The sequence below is a fragment of the Protobothrops mucrosquamatus genome, unplaced genomic scaffold, assembly GCF_001527695.2.
Source record: "Protobothrops mucrosquamatus isolate PMUCROS unplaced genomic scaffold, P.Mucros_1.0 scaffold150, whole genome shotgun sequence".
NCBI classification, from domain to species: domain Eukaryota; kingdom Metazoa; phylum Chordata; class Lepidosauria; order Squamata; family Viperidae; genus Protobothrops; species Protobothrops mucrosquamatus.
Genome location: NW_015386515.1, coordinates 1,085,791 through 1,101,063, shown reverse-complemented (window position 1 = coordinate 1,101,063; position 15,273 = coordinate 1,085,791).

The following is a 15,273-nucleotide window of genomic DNA, read 5'->3' as shown; positions in this document are numbered from 1 at the left end:
CACTATCGGGTCTCACTTTCTTACACTTCTGGTGAAATGAAAAGAATGTCTCGGAAAAATTCACTAGTTTTTAAGGGATTTGTTAGTTTAAGTAATGAAATGCACAGAAAAGTGATGTGCAGGAAATGGCCTACTCATCTTCCACTATTTGGCATTAGGTGCAAAGTTCTTTCATTTTCTTTTTAAGCTGCCCATTCTACCTCAGTATTCCTCTGCTGAACAGATCAGGAAAGTCCACTTGAGACCAAGTCAGAGTAAAAGCAGCCAAACATCATGTCTTAGTTGAGATGCCACATTTAGGAAGAATCTGAGAGGCAAGCAGGATATTTTAAGATTATCATTTGGTATAGACCTTAGTCCTCAGAGAGCCATAGTCTTGATTTTGAGAGCCAGTTCAGTGCAGTGGTTTAAAGCATCAGGCTAGAAATCGGGAAATTGTGAGCTCCAGTCCCACCTTAGGCATGAAACCAGCTGCACGACTCTGGGCTAGTCGCTCTATTGCAATCCTGGGAAAGAAGCAGGGGCAACCACTTCCCAAAAAAACCTTGATAAGAAAACACACACACACCTGCGCGCGCACACACACATGGATTTTGTTAATCAGAATTAAGTGGCATTACTTTGAATAATCCAGGATTGGTTTTACCAGTAGAATGAAAAAATGTGAAATAGGCAAAGACAGCCAATGAACCATCATAAAATCATCAAAAAATTTATGTCGGATGGTGTGATAGAAAATTGTGAAGCTCAATATATATATCACATAGCAATATTAAACTGATTATTATCTGCACAACAGATAGAACAAGCTCATAACGAGGCGTTGCTTCTGTTCGGTGGTGGTGGGTGGGGGTCTTTTCAGCAGTGGCTGTCTCTTTCAGCCGCTTTTGTCTTTAGGGCATACTATCCCTTCCAAAGCCCTGCTTGGGGGAAGGAGGGAGTGCCTACCACTTTAAGAGAAGTCTGTTCTTACCTTTTGAAGAAACGAGGTCTAGAAATAAAATACTGTGTATGGGGAAAGCCACTACCCAGGCACAGAGCAAAGCTGCTTTCAGCTTCTACGCAATCTGTTGTTGGGTCTTACATGAGGTATTTTTAATTATTTGCCAAAACAAGCAAATGAAAAGTCAGAAGTCTCTTAACTTCTAACAATACTTTAAATAAATAAATACAACACCTATTCTTCAGATATATACAGTAAAATATGCTGTCTCTGCTGCAGAAGGGGAAGAAAATTGTTAGCACGGGGAGAATTGATGTTTTGTTAAATTGACACAAACGGACTCAGCACCAGCGCATGGCCACCCATCTTGTTGAGGGAGTAGATGCCCAAGAATGGCCTCCCTCCCGTGTGCTGGCATGGCATATCACACAGCAGCTCCATCCCCTGACAAGAAACCTATAGCCAGAGTCTGGGGCCCAGTTGCTCAGTCTTTTTTTCTTTAAGCTTTCTGCAATCTTTTCCTCCTTTGGGATATTAGTGAGTAAAAGCATCAGATGATAAGTGCCTTATCACTGCCTTTGTCACGGCACATTCTGTAGCACCTCAATATAAGCAGGATACCCAACATCAGATCCTAGGAGCAGGAAATAGCGTGGTTCATCATGCCAGCATACTTTGCGGCCTCTGACCCGACGTAGATCTCGACTGGCCCCCTGGTTTACTGGGGAGCTGAGAGAGATGAAACGTCGGAAAAGACGCCTAGAGAGCAGTTGGAGGGCCAGCCGAACCGAATCCGCTCGAACACAGGTAAGGATGCATGTTAGATCCTACCTAGTGGCGATGAGGATGACTAGGACTAACTACTACTCCTCNGACTTTTACTAAGATTAATTATTTGAAGCTAAGTTTATTTTAAATATATCACCTTAAAACATGTTTTGTAATTCTAATTTTAAAAACCATAATCCCAATGCTAGTTAACACAATATAAATCAATAACTAAAGCCAAACTCTAATCAATACTAAAAATTTCACTTTCCATAAAATTAAAATGCAGACTTTATGTAGAAAAATGTAGAAAAGGCCCAATTGGGAGTGTGGTACAAATCTATATATAAGGTTATAGTCTAAGAATGGTCTTTAATTATAACTGAATTCTATATCAGGTTTACTTTTTAAATATGAAATTATTCTAAACATTGAAGCACATTTCCTCAATTCAATTCAATTCATCCTGTCATACAGCATTACAGTCAGGTTTGGAAGCATCACTGCTTCAGACAGGAAGGTGGTGCAGGGTGGTGAGACTGGCCAAAAAGATCATTGGCAGTTCCCTCCCTCCCTTCCATCCAGGACATAGCACAGAAGCATTGCTTGAGCAGGGTCCGCAGGATTGTCTGGGACATTATACATCCTCTTCACAACCTGTTTTCCTTGTTACCTTCTGGGAGGTGGCTTCGTGGTATCTGTAGCAGAACATCCAGATTCAGCCATAGTTTCATTCCACACAGCATTAACCTTGTGAACTCTCAAGCTTCCTCCTTCCATTATATATTCAAGATGGACAGTATTTAATATTTATTTGCTACGTATATGTAGGGGTGTGGGTCTATACATATATTGTTCATAGTATGTTTAGGTGTGTGTCATGTATTGTTTCACTTTGAGAGCGGGCAACTAAATTTCATTTTTGATGTGTGCCGTTGTGCCCACAGTAAAAAAATGATAATAAAGGTTATCTTATCTTATCTTATCTTAGTTAGCCATTCTTCCAAAGAAGGAATCAATGAAGTACGCATATAACATCCTTGCAGTCGTGAATATATTTATGTAAAGCCGCTGGGGGAGATCATTCGTGGTTTTGGGGTGGATTTCCATCAGTACGCTGACGATACTCAGCTGTACATTTCCACCCCAGACCACCCCAACGTTGCCCTTGACGTGATGGCCCGTTGCCTGGAGGCCGTACAGGTCTGGATGGGGAGGAACAGACTCAGGCTCAACCCTTCCAAGACCGAGTGGCTGTGGTTGCCGGCGCCTCGGCATAGTCAGCTGACGCCATCGCTGACTATAGGGGGCGAAACCTTGGCCCCCTCGGAGAGGGCGCGCAACTTGGGAGTCCTCCTGGATTCACGGCTGGCACTGGATGACCATCTGTCGGCCGTGACCNTGGCCTAGGGAGGATTTTTAAACTGGGTTTTTTAGAAATTTTAATTATCACAACATAAAAATTTTGGTTTTAATTTGGTTTTATTCGGTGGGGTGTGTGGGTCTTTCTTTGTTTTAATAATGTTGTGAGCCGCCCTGAGTCCTTCGGGAGAAGGGCGGGATATAAATTGAAATAATAAATAAATAAATAAATAAATATGCTTGGGCATCTATTCCCTCAACAAACCATAGTTTGGTATTTTTCCTCAATAAGCATCTGGAAGAAGGGATGGCATTTCTGGCACAGGTAGTCCTCGACTTACAGCCATTCATTTAGCAAGCATTCAGAGTTACAATATCAGTGAAAAAAATGACTTATAACCTGTCCTTGCGCTTACAACAGTCACAGTATCCCAATGATCATGTGATCAAAATTCAGGTGCTTGGCAACCGGCATGCATTTATGAAAGCTGCAGCATCATGGGACCTTGCGATCACCTTGCGATCACCTTTCCAGCCGGTTTCTGACAAGCAAAGTCAATGGGGGAAGCTGCATTTGCTTAATGCCTGCATGATTTGCCTAACAACCACTGCAAAAATGGTCATAAAATCAGGTACGGCACACTTAACAACTGCCTAGATTAGCAACAGGAATTCTGGTCCCAACTGTGGTCTTAAGTTGAGGACTACATATAACATCCCCCTTCTTTTTGAGGATTCCCTCTAACAAAAGACACAGGCAGAGCGGTCTACAGTGTGGGGCCACAATGGTGTGGTCAGCCTTCTGTCTATTGTTTATGTGATGCCCATAAAAGACCAGCAGAGCTTCAATTGCACTGCTGTGGTTGCTACTTTTTAAACCATATTCTGCAGACACTGCTGGACTCATGGTAGAGTTTTTTTCAGTCAGCTTAAACTTCATGACATGCCTAATCTTTCTGGGTGAAATTTTAAGCCTTTCTGCCAAAATTACCTCAACTCGCTTTGTAATCATACAGTCTTGTTTAGCATAGCTAGTAGTTAACATTTTAGACAGATGAGCCAATGTTATAAGAAGATTGTTTTGCAAACATCATTTAAAAAGGAGCAGCGCCAATCACAGAGACAGAATTCCATATAAAATCAATAAAATTGGGTACAATGTAGCTAGTTGTACATCATCTGTCTCAGTATGAACCTGATATTCAAATTAGATATGCTGTAGAGGGGACATTTAGAGCAGAGGTTCCCAACCTTTTGGGCGCCAGGAACCGGTTCCGTGGAGAGAGGTTTTTCCGCAGACCGGAGGGTGCGTGGTTTTGTGTGCTGCCTGCATCCCATGGATGGGGCTTTGCTTGTTTGTGCAGACCAGTTGCTGGCATGCCATGGCATGGTACTGGTCCACAGACCAGGGGTTGGGGACTCCTGAGTTAGAGGGAAAATTTTTGATCTTCTGCTTACATGTTAATTGCCAAGAATTGAAAGCAAAAGATCCTTCAGCAAGATGAACAATACACAAATAAAATTAATAATAATAATTTCTTGTCCATAGTGCATAATCTGGTCCATGGGATACCAATGGCTTTCAATCATGATAAGCTAAAATAAAATTCAGTTTGCTAAACAGTAACTTCACCATTTTTATTTAAAAATGATAAAGGACTAAAATAAATGCTTATGGCTCAGTTGAGTTTAATCTATTTTATTTTAAAACAAAATACCAAACAAAAAACAAATTACAAAAACATTTTGAAAAGTTCATCCCTTTCCCTCGTTTTAGTTACAATATTGCTCTTTCCCCATCATCTTCAAGAATCTAAAACATATTTTTTAAAAAGTGTGGCCCATGGCACAAAATTGCCTAGTCCTGATTTTAGGAGAATGAATGGACTCAACCTCAGCAGAGATTGTTTGATCCAGTAATTCAATACATTTAATTTCTGATATCAAAAAATCAAGTCAATTTAATGTATTTGTTGAGCTTTAGGACTGGGCTTTTTTTTAGCCATTATATATTTTTTAATTAAATAGCTGGATTCAAACTATCAGCAGTACTGTTCCAACATCTCAGTCTGATCACTCCTACAAGTTGCAAGCAGAAGCAATTAGATAAACAGAAATCTTCCAGGAATAGGCAATCTTTTGTACATACAACATATGTGAATGAAACATACCTCCCTCACACTAAAACATACATATTCTCAAATATGTAACATTCGCAGAGGATGTTCCACAAACACACATTTGAAAGCCACTTGCCTTCATGTTGTAACTGAGTGCCAGATTCACTCAGCTGATTTGAATTCCCATCATTCAGAAGGGCGGATGCATTCTGACATATACAGGTAGTTTATCAAAAACCCTGTCCTTTGGTGTTAAATAGAAAAAGATCTTATCTTTTGAAACTCAGCAGAAGTTGAGAACCAAAGACTCATAAAGATCTAATAGGAATCCCCAGGAATTACCTGGAGGAAGAATTCAGGAATTCTTTAGCTGGAGGGAAATCTACTTCAGGAAGGATAGCAGAAAACATCCATTTAAATAAGCTTGATTAATTATATGCCATTAAGTTGTCCATCAGCTCTTAGTGACCACATACTTTTTCTTCATGAAAAGTATACCTCCATTTAGGTATACTACCTAAGAATAATTTTCATTTCTTTTTCTGTGCATTGCTAATATATTGTCCTGAAGTTTATGTAAACTCAGTTATCACACGTTTGATGCAATAATTGCAGAGTGAGATAACCTGACACTGTATTTTAAAACTATTATTAGTACTATAATGAAGACCTGAACAAGTTGAGTTGCATATGAAAGAGGTTAACATCAGCTGCTAGATTCTACTGTATTAATTTGAAGAAACATTCAGGCTACCTAAATAAAGACTAAGCTATATTTGGAAATGCCAAAATTCCATGAACTGGCCTATTGGATAAAAATAAAATAAAAAAATAGGGTGAGAATAGAGGAAGCAACAAATTCTCACAGAAGACAAGTCATTTTGTCCTGTCAGTATTATTATATAGAGGTTTAATGTATGAGGGGAGGAAGGTGGTCAACCAGTTCTTATTATTAGGAATTCTAAGATGGTGATAAATATTAATGGCTAAATATAACTTTTTGTTGGTGAATACTGTGTAGCTCTAATCCAGCCATATCTAAGGGTCTGGCCTTAAAACCTCAGATTTCAGTTGGATTCAGTTCTGTGCTTTTTTTAAAAAAAAAATCCAACATCATATAGAATTAGCACTGTAGGGAATAATGGATTATCATCTAGGCAACACAAATTTCTAACTTTCCAGGGATAAGATACAACTATTTATTTATCACAACATTTGGTTGGATATTTCAAGGCAATCAAATTGTTTTCAAGTATTCCATTTTTATGGAATATTGTTCATATTACTGATAAAACTGGAGGCATTCTAGGACACATTCATAGGTTTTGATTGATGCACTATGATCATATATTACAAGGAAGTTTAATGGCAGTGGGCAAAGCATCTTTCCACAAAGCTTGTGTGCCATTATTTATCTTCTCACTCAAAATCTCTTATTAAGTCCCTCAAACTTCAACATTTCTGATGAATCAGTTTGCAAGTAATTAACTAAAGACCTTTTCCTGCCATTGAACTAACACACTAGCCACTCATTCTTGAGTTGGCACAAAACGAAATAAAATTGGCCGTTTCCATTGCCAATCCCCAGCCTGTCTCTACTGCCTCTTTTTAAAGTAATTGCTGAATGGTATTCTTTTAATTGATGAGTGAGCCACTTGTATGCATCCAGCTTTGCAGATGTAACAGGTGCCAAGGCCATTTGTAGGGAAGGTCTAACAAAAAAGTCAAGACAATGGGCACATGAGTGATCTCCCGATCCTTTTTTGCCACCAAGGGAGGCCTAGAGCCCAGAATCACATGCTTCCCAGAGTGATCAGTCAGCTGGTTCCTGTAGAGAACTGGTAGTCATTGGCTGCTGGGCAAATTCTTCTTTTATCCACTTTAATATTTCTTGTTTTGTTGGGTATTGCAAAGAGGAAAAGTGGCCTGTTGCAATTTAGTGGAAATCTATTCAGAATACTATTAAAGCTGACTTGGGTGCAGCAGTGATGAAGGTTTTGGACCATAAGCAGGAAGAGTCTATGTTATGTTTGGTGTTCTGTGAGGCATCGATGAGGCAGCAGGTGAACAAACAACTCTTTATTAAAGGTTTTAAACAGAAGCCTAGATAACTGCAGCTCTACCCCTATTTATACACTCAACAACTAGGTGACAGCCAATAGGATTCAAGTATTAGTTCCCGCTTTAACACAAGATAATTAGCATGTAGACAGCAAGTCTGGCTCTTAACTGACAGAGTCTTATGACCGTTTTTTCAACAATTCCAAGTAATTCACCTCAATACATTACACCCTTTCCCCTAGATAGTTCATAAGGTCATATGTTGAACATAGTCCTTTAAATACGTTGGTGGCCTTTTTGCCCGTTCCGAACGCCTCGGAACTGCTGGAGGCCCCTGGTCTGTCAGCTCGCCTGCCAGGCTTGGAAGACCAGGGCTATGGGACCCATCCATCATGGGTAGACTCGAGTCTCTGTGGCTGGGCTGTCCTGGTAGGCCTGAGCCAGTGTCCACTGGTGGAACAGAGTTTACCAGTCCTGAAATTGGAGCCATCAGCTGGCATTGTCCATTGGTTGTGGTATCAGTGGTTGGGACTGATTCACCAGACACTTGAGTCACATCCCTTAGTCGGAGAGCTCCACCATCACTGACAGAGTCTGACGCACTACTGCCATTGTGCTGCTCCTGAGTTTGACTGTCACTAGAGTCATGAGTTATTGGCTGGTTTGCTAACCTCTGCTGCAGTTGGTCAATGTGCCTGCATAGCACGCGACCGTCTTCCAGGACCACTTCGAAAGAAAGTGGCCCAGTCACCTTACAAACCACAGCTACCACCCACAGTGCCCCTTGCCCGTAGTTTCTCACCCAGACCGGGTCGCCAACTTGCAAGTGCCATGGTGCCTTTGGCTGTGTTGCTTGTGAGGCAACTCTATCTGGATGTAGGCGATCCAGCTTTGTGATCAATCTCCGGCCCCATCTTAATTCTGCTGGGCTTCTGCCCGTAGAAGTGCATGGGGTTGTATGTTGGCAGAGTAGAAAATCTGCCAGTCTGTGTTGCCAGTTACCTGTGACTATCCACTTTAAGGATTCCTTCATTGTTCGGACCATGTGCTCCGCTTGGCTGTTCGAAGCTGGGTGAAAAGGGGCTGATGTGGCGTGTCTGATCATATTTGCCCTTAAACAGGACTGAAATTCTGATGCAGTAAATTGGGCCCCATTGTCAGAAACTATCACATCGGGTAACCCATGTGTGGCAAAAATCCTGTGCAGTTCTTGTATGGTCCTGGCAATAGTCATGGTGGGGACAGGAGCGACCTCTAACCACTTGGAGTGACTGTCCACCACAATGAGGAAGAGTTGTCCCTGGAAAGGCCCTGCATAATTGATGTGGATCCTGGACCAGGGGGCATGTGTGGTTTCCCATCGATGGACAGGGGCATGGGGCATCTCTGGCCTAGATTGCTGGCAAATATGGCAGCTGTGTACCTGAGCCTCAATATCTTTGTCCAGCCCAGGCCACCAAAGGTAGCTTCGCATGAGTGCCTTCATCCAGACTATTCCTGGATGTCCCTCATGCAGAGACTCCAAGACTCTAGTCCTCAGTGAGTTCGGGACTACCACCCGACTTCCCCACAAGATGCACCCCCTGTGGGCTGACAACTTGTCCTTCCTCCTGTTGAAACTCTGAAAATTAGGCCTGGGACTATTTTCCGGCCATCCTGTGAGCACCCAGTTCAGCACATGGCTCAGCGTCATGTCTGAAGCTGTCTCTGCAGCCATGTCCCCTGCGTTAAGGGGAGACTCAGGCAGGATGTGCATGGCTGGAGCGGAGTCGGGCTCTAACTGCAGCAGGGGCAGTCTGCTAAGGCTGTCTGCCTGGTTTATGAATCAAACTATAATCATACGCTGACAGGAAAATTGACCACCTCAACATCCTAGGAGATATGATCTGGGGTGTCTGCTTATTTGTTGTGAACAACCCCAGAAATGGCTTATGGTCTGTGAAGACCATGAAGGGCCTACCATATAGATAGTCATGAAACTTCTTGATCCCTGCCACTATGGCCAAGGCCTCTTTATTTATTTGAGCGTAATTACGCTCTGCAGAGGACAAGGTCTTCGAGCTATTGGAATTTGCCTTCCGTCAGCCATTAAATGACTGAGCACAGCCCCAACCCCATATGGTGATGCATCACAAGCGATGCAGAGAGGCAGCTTTTCGTTAAAGTGCATCAAAACTGAATTTGAAGACAGCAGTGATTTGACTGCTGAGAAGCTCTTATCGTGGATGCTGGTCCATTTCCACTGTGCATGTTTGTCCAAGAGCCGGTGTAACGGCTCTGCCACTGCAGCCTTGTGAGGTAGGAAGGCGTGATTAAAAATTGAGCAGTCCAAGAAACGCTTGGAGCTCCCCCTTTGATTTTGGACTGGGGGGCCTGCCGAATTGCTTTGAGCTTGGATTCAGCAGGATGAATGCCTTGGGCATCTATATGGAAACCGAGGAACTCAGTTGAAGCTACCCCAATCTTACATTTCTCCCGCTTCAGCTTCAGCCCCGCTTCACGGAAGTGCTGAAGCCTTGAGCCGTTCTGCCAATTTTTCGACTGATTCCCCAGCTATGAGGACATCATTGAAATATGGGCACATGCCTGGAATACCCTTGAGCATGTGCTCCATCACTCCCTGGAAGAGGCCTGGGGCAACACTGACCCCGAATTGTAGGCGCTTAACCTTGAAAACTCCTCTGTGAGTAACTATGGTTTGAGCTTCTGCTGTGGCATTATCCACCGGCAGTTGCTGATAGGCTTGAGCCAAATCTAACTTGGCAAAGATGCAACCTCCCTGTAGTGATGCTAAAATGTGGCTGACTACAGGCACCAGATATGCGTGTTGTTGGAGTGCTCTATTGATAGTGCACTTGTAATCTGCACATATTCGCACCTCTCCGTTGGCCTTAAGTGGCATGACTATGGAGGTTTCCCATTGATTGCTATCAACTGGCTGCAGGATGCCTTGCTGCACCAGCTTGGCAAGCTCTGCATCAATCTTCTGCTTGAGGGCGAAGGGCACTATACGCAGCTTGATCCGTATTGGAGTTATGGCAGGATCAAGCCAAAGAACTATGGGAGAACCCTTATATTTCCCTGAGGGCTAAAAACGTCAGCAAACTCCCGGCAAACTGCTGCTAAGTCCACTGCTTGTGTGCTGTTTATTCCAGTTACATTGATTCCCAATGCATCAAACCAATCAAGCCCAATGAGGCTTGTGCGGTTGCCCTCAACTACTATGACTTCCAGGGGGCCCTGAAATCCCTTGAATTGCACCCTGAGTGTAGCTTCCCCCTTGACTGTTACTTGGGAGTTTTGGAAATCTGTTAAGACAAGGTTCAACGGCTTGAGCTTAACTCTTTTGCCGCTGCGACCGCAAATGTGTTTGAAAGTCCCCTGGGAAATTATGTATAATGCAAACCCCGTATCTAGTTCCATGTTGCATGGAATTCCCTGCAGCTTGACTTTGAGCTGCAGTTTTTCCTTAAGAGGGCGATGGGCACCTGTTCTAAGCACGCTCCTCCTAGTGGCGCAATAACCCACCTTGTGTTGCCCCGGGGCGCCGGTACCTTTCCAGGGGAACTCTTCTAGTGGACTGTCTCTCTGACGACCCTGACAGACTGCGGCAATGTGGCCTTGTTTGCCACACGCCCAGCACATTGCTGTGCAGAACCTACAGTCCACGTGTTTGTGTCGGCCTCCATACCCTGCACATCGAGAGAAGGGAACTGCCTTGTCAGCTGGGCATTGTGGCCTTCTTTCTGGTGGCTGCTGTAACCAATCGATCTCTTGATCCGATTCGGAGTCTTCGACCCTCTCACCACCTTCCTGGTGGATGGCCTCTGCGCAGGGAATGTTCCTGGAGAGCCATAAGGCCTTGACGCCCTCCCCCCAGTGGCTTCTTCGGCTGTGATCTCTCTTAGGGCATCTTGAAATGAAATAGTCTCTTTAGCGAACAATTTCTGTTGGAGATCCCTGCTTCTTAACCCGCACACTAAGTGATCTCGCAGCCTCTCTTCAAGTTCTTTGAACTCGCAGGGTCAGGCCGCTTGACGAAGGGTAGCAATTAATTCAGCAGCCGATTTGCCCGGTCGTTGGTCTCTTCTTTCGAAGGCGTGTCTCCAGGTGATGACCAATAGCTTCGGCTCAAAGTGTTCTTTGAGCATTTTCTTAAGTTCTGAATAAGCAACAGATTCAAGTGGTGCCGGAGCTATTAAGTTTTTGGTGATCTCGAATGTTGCCTGGCCACAAACGCACAGCAGCAATGCGGCCTTCAAGCCGTCCTCACAAACTTGGTTGACTCTTAAGTAATTCTTGACTCTCGCGACATATGAGCTCCACCTCTCTGGATGTGCGACGTCGAATTCTGAGAGTTTTCCGAGTTTGGCCATGGTGAGTTTTTCTCGTTGTTTTCGGCCTCGCAATGCCTTGTGCTGCCAAGGCTTCTTCTAATCTCCCAGGGACAGTTCCTTGGGAGCGCTCTTCCTCCAGTGGTTTCATACTGGCAGGAATGGGGGAATCGCGGCCCCAACCAAGGCGTTGTCGCTTGGCTTACCCCCTTAGTGACTCAGCTCTTCGAGTTTGGCAGCACATCCCACCTTCATTGCTACTGTTATGTTTGGTGTTCTGTGAGGCATCGATGAGGCAGCAGGTGAACAAACAACTCTTTATTAAAGGTTTTAAACAGAAGCCTGGATAACTGAAGCTCCACCCCTATTTATACACTCAACAACTAGGTGGCAGCCAATAGGATTCAAGTATTAGTTCCCGCTTTAACACAAGATAATTAGCATGTAGACAGCAAGTCTGGCTCTTAACTGACAGAGCCTTATGACCATTTTTTTTTAACAATTCCAAGTAATTCACCTCAATACATTACAGTCTGGGTGACTTTGGCCAGTTACTCTCCCAGCCAAATGTACTCCACAGATTGTTTCTGTGGGTGGAAAACAGGAGGAAGGACTGCAGTACACAACCTCTAAATCTTCTGAATAAAAAGTGGGATGTTAGTTATAAGTAACTAACTTTGAAGCTCTGCTGTCCTCTGCCTGGGTGGAGAGATAAGTTGATATCAAAACTACAGAGGGTACAGAGGGAACTCAGAAAATATAGTGCTAGAAGAGAAGGCAAACTCTAATGCAGTGGTTCTCAACCTTTTTAATGCCGCGACCCCAACCGGTCGTAAGTCGAGGACTAAACCGGTCGTAAGTCGAGGACTAAACCGGTCGTAAGTCGAGGACTAAACCGGTCGTAAGTCGAGGACTACCCAACCAGACGTAAGTCGAGGACTTTCCCTGCCCGGGAGCGCCGCGCATGCGTGGTTCCGCCCCCTGCGCCGGCCGAGGCGTAGCTGGCAAGCGGCAGAGACGGAGCAGGCTGACCACCAGCTGGCCCAACTCAAGGGAGGTAAGGCACCTGCCGGAAAAGGGGGAAAAAATGGTGGACAAAAAAAATGGCGGACAAAAAAAATGGCAGACAGCCTTGCTTGGCGACCCCCGTGAAATGGTTGATCGACCCCAAATGGGGTCCCGACCCACAGGTTGAGAACCACTGCTCTAATGAGAAACAGTGGCAGTGGATGTTGGCTGCCTAACCAGAGAGGAGTTTATGCTTATATGTCTCTCCTGTAAGAGGGCAATTAACTATTTTAATATACAGGATGATAAAGTATTATCAGTGTTATACAGCTTGAATCTGAGATGAGATAGTATTAGCTTAAAGGGGAGTGTACTACAGTGATGCAAACTGATTTGGAATGCAAATGTTCAGCAACTTACTGCCATTCAAGTGAGTGGCTCCTTTATGAGTTGTGTGAACTGTAATAAGTGCACAAAATAAGCAGGTAAGAGAGTTAGGAGAAAGCTCTCCCACTGTTCAATAGTCTTGGGCTTGAAAATAGTAGGTTTTTTTTTAAATGGAAATATAGATTGTTTCCTCCCCCCCAGTCACAGAGATGTACATATAACCTATACATTTATATCTAAAAGATTGCAAGGCCTACTGACTTTAATTAAAGCAACAAGATGCAAGTTCAGCATCACAAAACCCAACTCACTTTTTAGAATAGTACCAGGAGGAATAGTGTTAGTAACTACCTGGAACAGTATCTGGGAGCTGAGCTGGTAAGCCTTTCCCCATTGCCATTTTCATGCCACTAAAAGTCTTGTTTGCTCACTAGACTAAATATGAAAGGCAAACAGGAGGAGTGGATGAAGGTAGATAGGGCTCCTCAGCTCTGTACCTCGTTTTTTGCTTCCATTTTTTTTTTCTTTTTTTCCTCTTGGGTACAATATTCTTCCTTTCAAAATGAGATGTGCTAAATTCTCCCTGTGACATGCTGTTTCCATACCTAACAATCTTATGGGCTTGACTCTGTGGCTTGTTGGCAGTAGTGAATCATTGGAATAAGATTTTTTATTGTTATTCAGGCTACATCTACTGAAGAAGTGGCCTAAATTGGTAGATGTTTACTTCCTTATTAATCCTGAAAAATCATGTTTTCCTAGGGCCGTATATGCTATTCCTCAATATTGGCTAGGACTGTGGGGATTGTAGTTTCATACTTTCACAATCCCAGTTTAAATTATCAGAATATTGCACTTTTTAATATCATCATCCCTTTATGAGATGGACCTGTAGATGGCACCACTTGAAGCTCATTTCTTATAAATCAAGTAAGTAATTCCAAGTGTAGTGATATTAAAATTGTAATGCTGTATAGTAATGCAATTGTAAACAGTTATAAAACAATTTCAGTTTTGCCACTATCATGGTAACAATTAATGAAGCCTGCAAGATGACTAAATGGCAGCTCAGAGCTACAGAAAAATATAATTCTCTCCTATCATCTAATGGTTGCCCAGATTTTTTTCAGCCTAGATCTGGTAGCCCTGCTTTACTACAGTTTCTAAAAATACAGAATATAGAGGTGTGCTTTTCAAATACTTTTTTTCTTTAATGAAAGAAGTGAAGATTCAGCAAATCCAAATGGCCTTTCCAAATGGCCATAGAAGCTAATCCAGTAATTTCAATCAACTACTAAATGATGGGAAAAGAGAAATAAAAAATTAACTGCACATGCTGCTTATCCACTTTATATCATATAATAACAGTTGAACGGAGTCCTCCCATATGGAAGCAAATGCCCAATTCTTACTCTGGCCTCTTATGCAAATGCAGTTTTGGATGACAGCTGCAGATCTTGTTCAAGATGCTGTATTCTTTAAAGACTACTCTAAATCTAAAGCTATGTGCAAACAGCGAAAGATTATCATAAAACCATTGAAATTAGGCTTCTCTGTGTATTTTTATTTATCTTTCCAAGGGGGAAGGCTCCCAAACATTCTTTTTTCTTGGTCAAACCTTCAGTGACACTAAGGGTTCCTGCTTGCTTCTAATTATGACACCAATGTGCTCTGGCAATATTTGTTTTTTCTTGGTTTGTCTCATCTCACTGAATACTATGAGTAAAACGGGCTGAAGTCATCCTTAACACTCCCTGTGTTAAAGTAGAACTCTTGGAATATTTCTTCCAACAGGCATCTTTATTAAGAGAAAATGATGGCAGGCCTGCTAGACAGGATCTGAGAAATTCTCTCCCATCCTTCAATGTTTTAAGCGTTCCCAAGCAGCCCCCCACCCCACAGTTCTTCCAGGCGACGATCCTTGTTCCCCCCTTTTTTCCTTACTGCCAGCAAAAGGGAGACTTCAGAGAGCCAGTAGATGAAAGGCGATGGCCATATTGTTATGGTCAGTCCTCTTGGTGAGAATCAACATCCAGTCCTTTTGAAGTTTTAATGAAGAAAGTGAGAGCCATAAAACCCCCCCTGCTCATCCCCCTTCCCCTTCATAGTATGACAGAATCCAGAGAGAGCAGAAATGGGTTTTTCCCAGAGTAGATAACTAGAAATGAAATATAATTGGATTCTGACATCCTGCCCCCTTAAAAATAAGAGAGATCCACCTGTAAAGAAAACAAAACAGGTATAAAAGTTAGTCTGGCATGTTAGGATACTCTGTATGAAACTTCTTTAA